We start from the raw sequence: 16,306 nt of genomic DNA, 5'->3' as shown, positions 1-16,306 counted from the left end.
ATTGATTGACTTGGTTAGGGGTAGACACTGGGGAGCGAATCAAGTAGCAATGACAGTAATAGCAATATACTGAAGTTCCTGGAGAAGAGGTTGTTGTGCATTCTGTTGGTCAAAGTGTGAAAGCTCCAGATGTTAGGATATGGGATATAGGATATGAGACGATTCCACACACAGGAAAATCTAGATAAATGCTTAGATAAATAGTTCCTAAATGTTGAGACTTTGGCTAAAGGCTATGCTTATATATTTGCCTTTGAACTGTTGACATGAAAAGGGGTTTTGATGAAATCCTAGAGAATATGGAGCACAGCCAAGGCCAATTCTCAAACTGTGTCTATCAGCAAGTAAATCTATCTTCAGGCCATGATCAGCACACAAAATAAACACTTTTTTTTTTTTTTTTTTAAGGGCATCCTTGAAAAATAGTGAAGCAAAAGAAAAGAGAAACAGATCCTTTTGGAGAATCTGAGGGAAACTAGAGATCTGCAAATATACTAACTAATACGGAAAAAATTTATGAACTCCTTTATCTAATAGTGTCTGTGACAAGAAACTAGTAGTGTTTCTGACATCAATTTCACACTCAGCCATAACAGAGTTTTTAAGTATAAATAATGTATGAACCATTCTTCCTGAAAACTCTTACTGAAGGGCTGATATGTAAGAAGCTCTTACATAATTTAAATTCTTGGGTTATTGGCTTATAGAAGATATAATTATGTTTTACTTAAGGGAATTGACTCAGTTATTACTGTGATAACTTTAAATTTTTCAAATTAGTCTTACCTATTTCAACTCCATCTTCTTTGAAATAATTTCTTAGAAACTATTGGCATTATGGATTAAGCTGTTTTCCCGCCAAATTCATATGTTAAAGCCCTAACTCACAATGTGACTGTATTTGGACATAGGGCCTTTAAGGAGGTAATTAAGGTAAAATGAGGTTATGTGTGGGGCCCTAATCCAACATGATTGATGTCCTCATGAGAAGACAAGAGACTCCAGGGATACTCACACAGAGAAAAGGCCAGGTGAAGATGCAGTGACAAATCTGCAAGCAAAAAAGGGAAGCCTCAAGAGAAACCAAGGTTGCCACAACCTTGATCATGGACCTTCAGCCTTCAGAACTGGGAGGAATTTTAGTGATGTTGTTTAAACCACCCAGTCTGGCAGTTCTTTACGTGAACCCTAGTGAACTAATCCAGTTGGGTAGAGTCAGTCCTTAGAGCTTATCTCTAAAGTAAAACCTGGAGAAAAAGTTCCAAAAATTTTATAAATGGTATCATAAAAGTGATTTCATTTTAAAAACTTTCTAATTAATAAATAGGCCATTTCACTTATTAAAATTATAACAAAGAAATATATCTTAATTTGCAAAAGAGCAATTTATATTAACTGAAGAAAATATTTACTGTGTGTGAGGTTAAGAAGGTCTTCCTAAGATTAAACTAGAGATATAAATCTACCCCTAAGGATCTATGATATCTGCCTAAGGCATTATAAAGATGAATAGTATAATATTAAGCCATTAAATATAGCAGTTTAAATAATGCCATGATTAACTATTAGTTCCGGAAACATGTGCTAACCTTTTTAGAAGCAGAAGCTGGCTCATATGCCAACAACCTCTGTTTGCTCAACTAATCATTGAACTGATGCTACTATCACATTGAATGGTACATTTCTATTAGAAATTACTCCAAAATCTATTAAATGAAATACATGCTAACATTTCTAAGACAGCTCTCATAATAAGAATATTAAAAATAATTTTCATGTAATGGTTGAAGTTAAAATCAAGTCTTTAATATTTCTTGTTTTTGAAAGATCATATCTTTCCCAGATAGTGAACATAAGAGAAGCATCTGTTTTTTGTATTGAGTCATTTTGATTAAAAGGTTCATTTTTTAATCTTCACCCCAAGATGTACTTTTATTGGTTTTAGAAAGAGAGAGGAAGGGAGAGAGAGAGAGAGAAACATTGATGTGAGAAACATCCATCAGTTACTTCCCATGTGTGCCCCATCTGGGGATTGACCTGCAACCGAGGCATGCGCCCTGACTGGGAACTGAACCTGCAATCTTTTGGTGCCCAGGATGATGCTCCAGCCAACTGGGCCACACAACCAGGGCTAAAAGAATCATTTAATGAACTAGTTCTGGAAGAGATCAAAGTCCTTTCATGAGATTATGATATAATATTCATAATGTATGTCTTGGAAAAATCTCTTATTTATTGAACTGCTTTTTTTTCAAAGTGTAAAAATACTGTTAGGAAGAAACTGGTTGAAAGTATAGCTCCAATAGACTCATAGTCATAATCACATCTCTTTTTCTTTTGAAAAAGGAAATAAATTAACCAATAGGGAGAGGCAGCTGTCCCTGTGGTGAAGATCATTATACAGCACGATGCCTTTGGCAAGTTTCACCTATTTGCCTATAGCTAAAGTAAAGCTCAGGGTAGGACAAAAAAATTATTAAAAGAATACATTAGAACTTATTATGAATTCTTGTCAACTACTGCCAGGAGGAAAATAAGTCATTAAGGACCTCATACAACTTAATTGGGAATCTAAATTTAATTGGAGATAATATTGAAAGTGCTACAGATGTCCCCCTTTTTCCTCCCATTGACCCCCTCTTCCTCACTCCCTCCACCCCCCCAGGCCTTCCCTGCTCTATTGTCTTTGTTCATGGGATTTGCCTATATTCTCATAAATTCTTTGGTTAATCCCTTCTCTCACTCCTCCCCAAGAAAGGTTTGAGGTAAGGGTTTCAAAGCTATTTGAGAATTTTCTCTGAGCACACTAAAGATTATGTGTGAATGCTTATTTACAAGAATATACATGTTGCCTTTCTTAGATAGAACTATCTGAACCAGGAATAGATTAATCCTTAGGATTACATAAGTCAGCAGCAAGACCTCCCATGTGAAATTAGCTATATTCATTTTTTCCCATTGGAAAATAACTTTATTACAAAACATCACATACTTTCTTATTGCCAGGTGACTCATGGGAAAGCACAAGCTGCTTTAAGCTAGGTAATCACACAGTTCACTTACTATTTTCATAAATTCAAACACTTTGAAACCTACAATGCTATTTACATATTTATCTGAATCGTATCTAAATAATCTCTTGTTAGCCTCCAGAAGCCCCTGATATCAAGTCATATTGTCAATAATCCACAAATTTCATCTTAGCACATGGGACCTCCCATCCTGTAAAGTCCCAATTTTCTCTTGAAATCCGTAAAGGGACGCTTCACAAGCCGGTCTTTTTGGTAGGACCAATACACAGCACTCTTTCTCTAGCTCCCTGACCTCCTTTGTCTATACCCTCTGCCCTCAGAGTCACTGGAAGTGATCTCACTGTAGCCATTTCTTACTACTTCATCCTAAAAATTATATCACAAAGACAGTATCTCCTGGTGCTCTCAAAGTCTTAAACCCCTGGGGTGCCAGAGTCCTGTTGTGTGTACAGAACTGATAGAAACTGGCCTTTAACTTTCCCTCTGCTGTGCTGCCTCCTGAGCCCTAAGACAGCACAGTTCCTGTCCAGAGCTGACTAATTCTCTCATGAAATCTCTCCTCCAACTTCAGCTCCCTAGATTCTTCAGAGCAGCCCAGAGGACCAGTAAAGCATAGCACCGTGTCACCCTCTGAATCTTTATGTACTCATCACCACAGCTTACGTCCCACAGGACAAAGCACAGAACAACCTCCTATTTTCTTTCAAAGCTCCTTCACATATTATCTCAAGTATATAGATGCTGGCGGGAGGCTAGTGGGAAATGGGGAAGAAGAGGGCTCTTTGGACCAAGCATCCCATTTGTTTCCAATAACTAATAAAAGGTGAGCAGAAACTGCCAGGAAGCCATTGAGGTAGCATTCAGAAATCTATTGCCAAAATATCAAAAATAGTATGAGCCAAGGTTAAATTTGGTGTTTTTAATAACAATTGACATATGAATTACAAAATAATTTAACTAGGAACAGCTATTTACGGTGTTTGAAGCACTGTCCTAGGCAGTATAAGCATGAAATCACATTCAGTTATAAGAGTAATGAATTATTACACTCTCCCTTCTATTTTTCCAGATTTGATTAGGAAACTAAAGCTCAAAGTCATCTCACAAGTGAAGTGAGCAAGCTAGGATTGCAGCTGTGACTCTCTGACTTCTAAAACATACATACTTTTAACCAGAACTACCTCTGCGCCCAGATGTATTTCACTCCCCCAGATAGTCGCTGGCTGTAGATATTTATCAGTAGTATTTTGAAGTTTAGATGAAGCACAGGCCCCTGTAGAGTGAGACCATCACGGAAAGGCCAGCATTTGTGGAGAATTTGCTTACTATGAGCCCATCACCATGGTAGATCCTAGAGGGAAGATATTAAAACAAATAATCCTCACTGTTCTTTCACATTCAGTTTGGTTTCTTTGTTTATATTGAGCATTTAAAGTATACTTCAGAAAAAAAGTGGACTGTATTAAATAATACTACACAACTTCTGCCTTGAAATTGCTCATTTTATGAGTAATCATAAGACTTGAGATCTTTCTGACTCCAAAAGTATCTCATTTGCAACATGATTTTTGGAAGATTGTACAGTGAGGTACCCCTTGGATAAGTCACACATGTGTAACCAGTTAACAGCTTAGGAGAATGGATCATTGAAAACACTTTTAACTCAGTATTTTCTGTTAAAATTAATTATACACACAGTTAAGTACCGATATTTTTTGCATTTAATTCTGGTAGAAACGCATACCATTTGAAATGGTTCAAAACAGAACATCAGGACCCGAGGCTTAACTCATGCCATCTGTAGCATTAAATTTAGAAGAACCTAATAACTACTCATTAAAAATATTAACAATAACTTCTAAGAAGCAAGATTAGGTGGTTTGTGGCTATTTTATACAATAATCAATACAAGTGTATTGAACAGAAAGAGATACTAATTTTGGTTGTTATACCAGGTTACTATTTTGTTTCTTTTAACCAGTCTTTTAATTTGCCTGCTTCTCCAGTTTTCACTTCAACAATGTAGGGTCCATATAAAAAAACTGTAGGGATCATTCTAGTCCTACAAATTTATTAAGCTAATATATTAGAAGGTCAAATATAGGGCTTTTTAAAGCTTTGTGCCCAGAAATGGCACCAAAGTGTTCCAAGTTATAGAGTCCTGATAGAATTGAAATTAGAATTAACTTTACAATATTTACAAAGGACTTATAAGAGAAAAAAATGGCTCTTCCCTGTTCACTACTAAAATATTTCAAAGACATATTTGACCCTCAAAACAATTAAAGACAATAATAACAGAATGTAACAGAAAAATTGTTCTGGCTACAAAGATACAGTCATTTTCAAAACCAGCCACTACAAAGTGAGAACCAAAAAAGTATAGTCTTATTCTTTTTAATTTAATACATCTTTGTGAACAAACATACTTCTTTCTCTTCATTTTTATTGCAGAGATTTTTTTCTCAGAATGCATTTTAAGTTGAGCACGTGTGCTTCAAAGTACGTGTATTTATGTATGTATGCAAAGGGTGGGGCAAAAGTAGGTTTACAGTTGTTTGTATGGACAATAATACAATAATTAATATGTAATAATACAAGAATAAACTCTGTGCTTCATATGCTCACAACTGTAAACCTACTGTTGCCCCACCCTGCATCTATGTTTGTGTTGATTCACATATACTTTTCCACCAAAGGTCATGTAGAATCTCAGATATTATAAAAGCACTCAAGAACGTTCTCCCCTGTAAAGAAAACAAAAAACCTATCTTAATATGATATTGTCAAGGGCTATTTTTATGATTTACTGTAAGGACAAATTCTAAGGTCTGCTATGATTCAGAAAACTTACTCATATGATGGGAAAATTTATTCTAAAGTATTTTGTGATTTTGTTGTTTATGTGTATTGTCATAGTTTCCCTGATATGGCAGATTATGTGTCAGGTCACCGTTTTTTGGATGCTTTAATGAATGTCCAAAGGCTTTAGGAAAATTGAAAGTAAAGAGGGAATAATAAACTTTTTCAGGAAATAAGCAACTAAGATTAGCATGCTCTATAAAATGGAATACCAAATGATTTAAAGATAAGAGTTACTAATTATATAGTAAATGTGAAAAACATGTTTATATGTGAGATAAAAAATAACAAATTCACTATGTTCATAATTTTTTCTTCAGAGTTAGGTACTTTCCTGCTTAAAGGCTAATTAACAATAGCCAAATTTGTTTAAAAAATGTGAATATGCCCAATGAGATAATTCTTTACAATGACAATTGATATTTATCAGTTACTCAAATTTCTCTTATTGAAGGTGATCTTTGGTGTCATGTAGACAAAAAATTTAACAGAGGTGCTGCATTTTCATCTGGAGGTTTGGGAATCATGTAAAACAGGCCACAGCTATGAGTGGGTCGAAAGGCTTGCTCCAGTTAACTCATTGTTGCCAGTTCTTTTTGGTAGGATTGTTGAACAATAGCTTTAGTTTCCTTTAAATCCAGGGTCTGGTTCTCATCTGCAGGAAGACTTTAAATTCAGTGTTTTAAAGCTACAAGTATTTGTGTTGTGTTTTCCTTTGTCTTATATCTCCAGCAGTCTCGGTGAGCAAAGAACTTTTAGCTACAGCAGGAACTGCCTGTAAAATACAGTAAGTGACTGTGCTTTCCTCATAGGCCACACCCTTTCTTTCTGCCTAGGGCCTAGTAATTTTTCCACTAATTTAGATAGACATTTGCTCGCTTTAACAGGAATCAATAAATGTAAATGTGTTTTCATTTTTTAAATAGCTAGTAGACATATAAATAATATATCATTTGGTATATTAGCAGGACTCTATATACTACTGGTATAAGCCACAAGGTAGAAATATTTGCCCATCTAGCCATTTATAAGTATATTATGACTGATGGAGTAACACACAGGAAATTAGGTAATCTCAGAAAGATATAAATATGGACACTTGATGAAGGGCTGGCTGGAAGTTAAGGCCTAGCAGGTTTATAACTCTTGTAGGTATAAATGAATTGTGGCATAGACTGATTGATAATTTCACTTTGTCACATTCATGCTAGGGTATGCATATTTTGGGAAGAGGAAAGATATTGTCAAAATTGCTGTATTCCATTAAAAAAAGAACGAATTTATTTTGATAGCATGCTTTAAAAAGGCCTAGGAGATAGGATAGGCGATAATAATAACATATATAAGTGAAAGAAGGTTTTTTGTGTGTGGGTGAGGCATTGTTTTTTGTTTTTTTTGTTTTTGTTTTGTTTTTAATGTGGGGTTTTCTATATAGAGAAAATCTATACTCCACTGACTATTTCATTTGGAATATAATGGACTCTGGCTAATTCTTAATCATAAGTATGAGTCTCTCCTACTGAATAAGCTTTTCAAATGTGATTAAAAACCCTTCAAGATAAGTACTCTGTGTTCAACTGATTGCTTATTTTATGGGTCAGTGCAACTTGAAAAAGACTATGTAGTTTCTCCACATCTAATAACAACTTCATGTTTTAGCAAATGTATAATGTTCTTCATTATCAAAAATAAAACTTCATTATAAAAAAAAATGTAAGCTACTTGTTAATAGTCATGGTCATATATATAAGTCATTACACATATGCTCCAGTTGCAAAGGACTTTTCTTAACATCCTGGTAATTTATTGTCCTTAATAAGAAAAGAGAAGCCCTTTTGGTATCTTCTAACCCATTGCTTGCAAAGCCTTATATTTATTTGTTTATAAGTAGCACCAACAGCTCATTTCCATGTGAAACATGTAGTATCTAGCCCCATTGTCCCATATCCAATTATATTTATAGGCATCAAGTAATTTTTAATAAAGGCACATTTTTATTAATAGATGCAAAACTAAAATGTATAAAAATGCTTAGTTGTCCACTGAATAATTTATAAATGTAATGTAATCAAGGTAATGAAAAATTCCAAAGTTCAACTGAAAACAAACAAATGGACCCAAGAATCCAAACTAATTTTGTTAATAAAATTTAATAAATATAACAAGTTACTTGAGTTTTAAATCAATGATAGAAAAGACGAACTATTTCATGAAAATTGTCCATCAATTTTGGGGGAAAATTTTATATGTGAGATTCAATTTTAGTTGTATTAAGATTTAAATGTGAAAATGGACCTATTAAGTTATTAGGAAGCTACAAGTTAATATTTTTACTATCTTGGAGTCAGAAAGAATTTTCAGTAAGATTATTAAACTTTAGTGATAACTTGAAATCCTTCTGTTGTCAAAATTCAATCTAGCCAGAGATATTCTCCTTATTTATTTCCCCCTGCACACCTCTTATCCATCTGTCAAGTTCTAGAGTCTACTGAATGATTATGTAAATAAAGCAATGCAAAACTATTCTAAGTTAGAGGAATTGAGGTATTACAAATCGCATTATTTGTTACAAAGAACTTCAGATGAGATTTTATTTCTAGTTCCTATCTTTAGTTCAGAGTCGATACAGTCAGAGGTTCAGAATCTCAGAGAGCTTGAATGGACCTGAGAAGTCTTATAGTATAACCTGCTTGTTTTACAGATTTAGAAGGTAGAGTTCAGGAGAATTTAGTGATTTGTCTCATGTCCCACAGCAATGGCAGATGAGCTAAGAGTAGGAGTTCCCATACTAAATCTCACTTCTGTGCTTCTTTCATTAAGTTAAAATTAAACCATATATGAGTCAAACTAATATGATAGCAAACTGCAATTCTCATTCTCAGTTATATGTTTTAATCTTCCCAGAGATAATTTTTCGACCTCTTTCTTGCTGGAATTTGTCATACACATATCCACCTTAAACTTTAATTTTTAGAAATAAAATATTTTAAATTACAAAATGGGCAATTAACTTCTCACCAAATGTATATATCTTACCAATACTCTGTGAGTCAGAGATCAATCTAATGAAGACAAAGCAGTTTAAATTTGGATCTTGTTTTTAAGCCACTTCCAATTTATCTCCTTCAAACTATCCAATGTATATTATAATTTATAAGTTGGAAAGATACTTAGAAAAAAATGTGTGTAATTCTCTTAATTTCCATGGAGATGACTGGTACACAGATAGCGGAGGTCTAGTAAGTTCTTTGCTATACGTTTTCATTAAGAAAAATTGAGGCCTTATAAAAATTGATCTGGCATGACTTCACAGAAAAACATTCAGGAAGAGAAACCCAGCTGTCAGATATAAGTAGGCATTTAGAGCATTCAAACCTTGCTCTAAGGAACAGTGAGTCATATGAAATGCAATGTGCAAAGGAAGCTGACACATAAGAGAGAACAGTGATGAGTTCCCAAAGACATGCTGAGGGACAAAGAATAATTATAGAGGGTCTATTTTAGGGTCCAATAGAATGACTTGGGAACTTAAAAATCAGAAATTATGTCACTCAGCTTTGAATTTAAGATACAATAATTTAGCAGCCTCTAACTTCATTAATGCTATTATAGTTTATGAGGATGATACATTATTAAAAGTCTAAAAATAACTTAGGAAGGAAAGCTACTTTAATTTTGTAAGAAAGGGAGCTGTGAGGTATAATAATAATTGCATAAATAATATCTTATCTGGCATGCAACTATAATGCCAAGTATAAATAAGAAGACACCTCCAACTGCAACAGTAATATTTTTGGAAGCACCAATGTCCCTAAAGCTTAAATGCCCAGGATTTAAATTGAAACTACTTTGCCAAGGAGTTCTAAAAATAGTACTTAGAGCAACTTTAATCTTTAAAAGAGCTCACTTCCCATTTTCCTGGTCCCTTACTTGTAAATTATGTCCTCTAATATTTCAATTATGGGAAAGGTTCTCTGCCATTTATGGAAATATAACAGCCACTGTGTGAATCAGAAAACAAAGAACTCTTCAGAAGAAAGGAATTTAGTTCAAATGAGCAACAGAGCCTTATTAGTTTATATAAATTAAACATCATTTGTTTTCTATGTATGTGTAGAATCATATATATAGTATAGTTATAAAATTAGCCACAGACATTAGTATGTGTGTATATACATACCTGTGTGTGTGATGTTTGTGGCTAAGATTACCAAATTACTAATATTATTAAATCTGATAGGACCTATTTAAATTAATTTAACACTCCTAGTCCTCTGGCCAAGGAACAAGAACAGGAGGTTTTAATTCATACCTGAAGGTCTCAAGGAAGTGACTTTGTAAGTTGAGAGATGTCCATAAGTCCTTCCTTATCAGTATTTTGTTAAACTGACCTCCAAAGTTTCCTTTGGTCAGAAGTTATTTGAAGTTGTTATATATAATTCTCAACTTTATTGGAAATCCAACATGTTACTTTCATTAGGTCATGAATGTTCTTCTGTAATATAAGCAATACCTGAAAATAGGGCCATCCAAAGTTTTGACAGGTGGCGGCACATTTGGTGGGTGTGTCATCGTAGTATCCTGGATGACAAGAGAACATTCCTGTGAATTTGGTTAAAAAGTTATCAGCGAATAGCGGGATTTTACAGAACTTAAAGTTATATATTTGTGTGTGTGTTTTTGTTAAAATCATAAACATATGTATTTTAAATGTAATTTTAATGGGAATTTGGGAGGAGATGCAGCAGGCACATTGAGGTGGCCACCATGCTCCCTGCACGTAAACAAGAACTTTGTTCCTGGAAACTCATTTCTCAAGAATGATGATAGTAAGGGCCATGAACATGCAAGATCTTGGCACTAAGACATGGATGCCATGAAATGTTCAGGAGAAAGGTTGTTCCTGGAAGAAAAGATGACTTGGTCAAAGTGCAGAAAGATGGTCAGTACGTTCAAAGAGGAATTAGTGAGGGTGAAAGAATGACAAAGACCTTGTCAAAGAGGGAGCCAGAGACTAGAACACGTCAGCAATGAGACTTAACTTTCCTTAAACATAGAGCATTAGTAACAAGTGAGATTTGTCCACTGCTAAACAAAGACTTCAAGGTTATAAATGTGTCTCATATGCATCTTTTCAGACTCAAATTAATGGCAAAAGCATGATAGAGGCATCATCTAGTTCACCTTGTTCTGAATTTACACAGTGTTTGGACTTGTAGAACTTCAAAAATGTCAAATTTGCATTTGCAAATTATTTATTGTCACTAGCTTATATTGGGATGTGAGATGCTTTTATTGAACTTACCCTTTTGAATTATCAGTTTGCTGCTATGTCTAATAACAATCTCTGAATTATTGCCGAGGATTTCTATGAAGTCAATAGAGCTCTTTAAGGGAACTCTCAAAAGCTTAAGAAGGCTTATGTGAAAAGCAGCCTCTGCAATCAAAGATTTTGTGATAAAAAATATTTTAATTACTTTGTAAATTTTAACTTCACACATTTTAATAATTATATATTATTACAAATTGTCTAGTATATATTTCAGTTAGGATCATAATCTGGTCATATTAAAGAGATGTGTGCTTTTACATCAACAAACACTCTGCATTATATTTAGAATCTGGATTTTTCTACAAGCAATTTTGAAAAAAAATAAAAACTCTTGTCAGTCTCGGGCTTTACTGGCATACATATGACCTACAAAAGGTTCAAAGTTGAAATTTATTTTGCGTATTTTCCCAGCTTGCTGGAAAATGCCACTAGAAATAGAAATAACATGACATGTTATTGGTTTATTTTTCTGCATAGTTTTAGAGATTTCATTTGTCATCACAGCTGAAAATGATGTGAAAGAATCTTTCTACCCTTTTGGTGATTTGGGATAACTAGAAAAACAAATATGTCAATGGCTACTTCTGGCTATCAGAAAACTTGTTGATGAGTTAATTTTGGTTAGTAAATGAGTTGCACATATTAATAAGATAATGTACGTGTCATCATGGTCTTACTTCCACTTTCCTCCTAAAAATATCAGTATCTAGAGTACCAAAAATGGATTAATATCTAAGAAGAGATGATACAAAGAAAACATTATAAAGTCTTAGTGAAAATCATAGAAATATCTAGAACAAACTAAAAAAAAATTAATTTTGTTTAAGCAATACCATTTGCTGAAGCGATTACACAATGAAATAAAAACCAACTAAAACTTAAAAACACAGAAAATAAATACAGCATATAAGAATACAGATAAACCCCCTTGATGTTGCCATAGTTAAGCACAACAATTAAGCTAAAAGAAAAAAATGCAAACAAGTATATTTATTAGGAGGAAATCAGAACCTTGAAGGAATATATTGGCTAAATTTAGCTAATTTACCTTCTCAGTTCTAAAAGCAATAAAACCTATTCTCTCCATTCCCTGGATCACCTAACCAAAAAAAAGATAGTCCTTCTCTTAAATCATTACAAGCAAAAAGTTGCTTAACCATAATTATACAAACTCAAGTTGCTGCTACCCAATTAGAAACAAATGTTTCAGAGGAAAAGTTTAATTCATTTTATATACAAATTTGCTGTGATCATAATCAGGGGGCAATGCAAATTAAAACCACAATGAGATTCTACATATACCCACCAGACTAGGAAAAGTTTATAAAGTTTAACAATAATTCAAAATATTGGAAAGGATGTGGTGCAATGAAAACCTCATACAGTGTTGGTGGAAGTATAAATAGGTATAAGAACTTTGAATTGCTTGGATCCTGAAAACCCACTGGCAAGTATATTCCTTAAAGATACGTGTAGCAGAAGTTACTGCAAAAAAAAAAAAAAAAAAATTATATATATGTTCATTGCTTCGTTGTGGTAATAGCAATGTGGTGGAAGCAATCCAAATGTCTCTCAGGAAGGTAAATAGCTTGTGGTGCATCATTCTATGAAGCTCTGCGACAGCGAACAGAGAACCACAGCTACACACATTAGCAGGGATGCAGCTCCAAAACAGGCTGAATGAAGACTATATGCAGAATGATTCCACTTTCTTAACAGTAAAAATAAAAACAGCAAAACTAAATTGCTTAGAACTCATATATGTGTGGTAAACCCATAAAGTAAAGCAGGAAACACTCAGTACAAACTTAGGATAATAGTTTATTTCTGAGGATGTACATGTGACAATCAGAGAGGAACGTGATGGACAAGCTAGGTGCAGGTATACAGGCATCTATTTATTGAAACCGTATATTCATGCTATACATAAACTATATGTATGAGATTAAAAATTTTTTACAGTTTTTTTTGGTAGAACAGTATGAAGAGTATGATTCCTTACTCTGAAATTATATATTTGTTATGGATTTATGGATATAAATATAAAAATGCAGTGTATTTGGGATAGGTCAGGTTGTTGGGGGGGGGGGGGGATGGAGCTGCCTGACACAACACCAATCCAGTTTGAAAGTTTACTTACTTTTGTCAGGATATTGTTAAGATCAGACCTCTTTATTTTTAAAAATATTTTTATTGATTTTTAGAGAGAGAGGAAGAGAGAGGGAAGGAGAGAAACATCTATGCAAGAACAAAACATTGATTGGTTGCCTCCTGCATGCTCCCTAAGATCAGACCTCTCAAGATTTCATAATTAAATCATAGTCATATGCACAGTATAAACCCTTAAAATTTTACAAATATGATTCAGGTGTATGAGTTCTGTTTGGCTTTAGGTTGCTTTTCTGTTTATACAGAGGAAATTTTGGAACACCAGTGATGAACACCGATGAAATAAGGTGTGTGTGTGTTTTCCAATGAAAGAGGAAAGTGTTAGTAAAGTTGTATTTTGTGTTTTTACCAAGTTCTAAGACTTGAGTTAGGATGATTCAGATGGGAAAATGTGCCCCCAAATTGTAAAACTAATCTTTAAAGCTAGAATTAGAGGAGAAGGTAATATATATGTCTTGCTATTTATGTGTATTTGTGTTTATTATTTCATTATTTAGACATGTGCCTTGTTCACTTTTTTATTTTGTTATTATAAATTTGAACCTAATCATGTTGTGTTTTTTTCTCTCAATATCCAGAGTTCAGTAAAGAGAAAACTTTTGGGGGCATACAGGGGTCATTTAAGCATTACCTCCCTCTGTATGCTGAGCATCCCTGATTTGATAGGTTTGAAATGAGCAAAGGGTTTTGCATTTTACCAAACAGCTCTGCTACTTTATTTATTATTATTATCATTTTTTTAATCCTCACCTAAGGATATTTTTTCCATTGCTTTTTCAGGGAGAGTGGAAGGGAGAAAGAGAGAAACATCTCACATCGATTGGTTGCCCCCTGCATGCACCCTGACAAATCAGGGAATCGAGCCTGCAATCAAGGCACGTGCCCTTGGCTGGAGTTGAACCCAGGACCCTTGAGTCCTCTGGCCAATGCTCTAACCACTGAGCCAAACCAGCTAGGGCACGATGATGATTAATGGAGCCCAATTTCTGGGCTGTCTCTTGAAAAACTAGACAGACTAACACTTGCCAGTAGATCAAGACTGGATGAACTCTCCACTCTACAGTCAAGTCATTATCTTGACCTGGTCTGAGCCTTAGAACACCATGGTCACCCAGGAGGTGGTGTTTGCTTCTCACAACTTCGTCATAGACACTCCTCACCTCTTATCAGAAGGAATAACCCTTAGGCTTCGCACTCAACTTATTTCCCAAACAAAAGGGCAGATAAAGTTTTTCCTCTCCTCAAGGTTAAGTCAAGCAGCTGGAAGGCATTTGCATACTAACAATTTGTCCAGGTTGATGGAGCCAAAGTATCTCCACATCTTAATTGATGCAGTTCGGGACTGTGTTTTTATTTCTGGCAAATAAAACATGTCATATTGGACCAATTTATCTTATTTTATGGCCTCTCCTTTTCTCTTTTTTCTCTTTTGCTTTCTTTATTCTGTTCACTCCCTGACCCCCTTTTTTTCCCTGGTTTCTTTTACTTTTAAATCCCATCCTTCACTCTGGTTTTACTCAGTCTGTTTGCTCGGTAATCGGTAATTACTAAGTTAACTACATTCTTACAGTCATAAATCTAGATGAGTATTTTTCTAAATCTCCTCTGTTCTCTGTTTTTATAATTGGTCCTTAAACGCCCTAATCTTGTTCCTTTTATTTCTAGTTTCACCAACTTCTGGGTGAATCTCCAGACCCTTCAACTTGACCTTTACCAAGACGCTGTCACCAGACCTGTAATAAAATGAGGTATTCTGGCTTTACTCCAAGGCAGCAAAGTTCAGGGTGTGTAAAATTTTCAATTATATGTTTAGAAACAAGCAATGGAAAGATGTGGTACATGTAAACATGGGGAGTACATCCGCTCCTTTCTAAACAAATGAAGTGAGGACCTCGTTAGCAAGAGGAATTAGTTGAAATAGGACTCATCAGAGAATTATTAATAACATTTGGTTGTGGGCAACATCATGAGTTACAAAATTGATTTATGGTCATAGTTCATGCTGTAGGTTAGCTACTTATGTCTCCAATGTCACTATCAATCTCCCGGAATAGAGATAGTTAATGCAGTCAAGGTGATTCAGAATATGGAAGAGCCGAAGAAGTGCTAAAACAAATGTGAATTTCATCTCCTTAAATCTACTATATGATGGAAAGAATATTGTAATAATTTGTGAAACTATTTTAAGTTGACAGCAACTTTTTTTACACTTAATTTAGTATCAGCCAATTATTCAGACTTCAAAACAGCCTTTTCATCCTACAAGTAACATTCTATTAGGAAGGGCTCTTGAGAAAGAATGTGTGGTGTCTCTGCTGAATCTAGATGAGAGTGAACAAATATTTTGGCAATGCCTTTTTCTCTGAACAGGACCACTGGGAGTACCCATTTGTCATTGGAGGGATTGATACTAGCTTAAAAAAAGATGAAGTGCCTCTGCTCACTATGAGAAATTAGTCATTTTTGTACTTCAGTTTTAAGTGCAAAAAATATAGTCTTGCTTCTTTCATTCAGCCCTATGCTTTGGAGATGCGCCCCTGTTACTGTGTGTTGCTGCGGTTCTTTGTTTTCATTGTTGCCAAGTTTCACAGTATGATGCACCACAAAGTATTTATTTTTTCTCTGTTTATCCTTGAATTAAAAATTCTATCAAGGCTTTTTTAAATGTGAAGTTTAAGTGCCTTTTCCACAATTTGTTCAAGCCCATTTGATTAGAAATTGTCACTCTTATCTTTTTAAAAATATTTTTAGTTTTAGCTTTACTGTTATTATTTTTGTCTATTTTAAGCAACTTGGGACAAAGAAAATGTTGTGTAGAATACTGGGTTGCAGTGCTATAGATAAACATGCCAAAAATACATTGAATGTAGACAAATTCTTAAAACAAAATACATTTTTTTTAAGGCATTAA

General features: G+C 34.3%; 1 protein-coding gene across 7 annotated transcripts in view; it reads right to left on the bottom strand.

Moving 5' to 3' along the window:
* CALCRL (calcitonin receptor like receptor) overlaps positions 1-16,306 on the bottom strand; it is an 86,885-nt gene that overhangs the window by 57,355 nt on the left and 13,224 nt on the right. The window contains exons 2-3 of one of the 7 annotated variants that reach the window (XM_016213132.2): positions 10,408-10,475; positions 4,198-4,383 (exon numbers count right to left, since the gene is read on the bottom strand). The exons of 4 other annotated variants lie outside the window; for them this stretch is intronic. The gene's annotated coding sequence lies outside the window, so the exon portion shown is untranslated. Of the gene's footprint in view, positions 1-4,197; positions 4,384-10,407; positions 10,497-16,306 lie in introns of all 7 variants that reach the window. 2 more of the 7 variants (XM_087819721.1, XM_016213060.2) reach the window with 2 other exon arrangements.

The sequence above is a fragment of the Miniopterus natalensis genome, chromosome 8, assembly GCF_054644295.1.
Source record: "Miniopterus natalensis isolate mMinNat1 chromosome 8, mMinNat1.hap1, whole genome shotgun sequence".
In the NCBI taxonomy this organism is placed as follows: Eukaryota; Metazoa; Chordata; class Mammalia; order Chiroptera; family Miniopteridae; genus Miniopterus; species Miniopterus natalensis.
The sequence above is the reverse complement of the archived record's forward strand: the minus strand, read 5'-3'. Positions and strand labels throughout refer to the sequence as shown.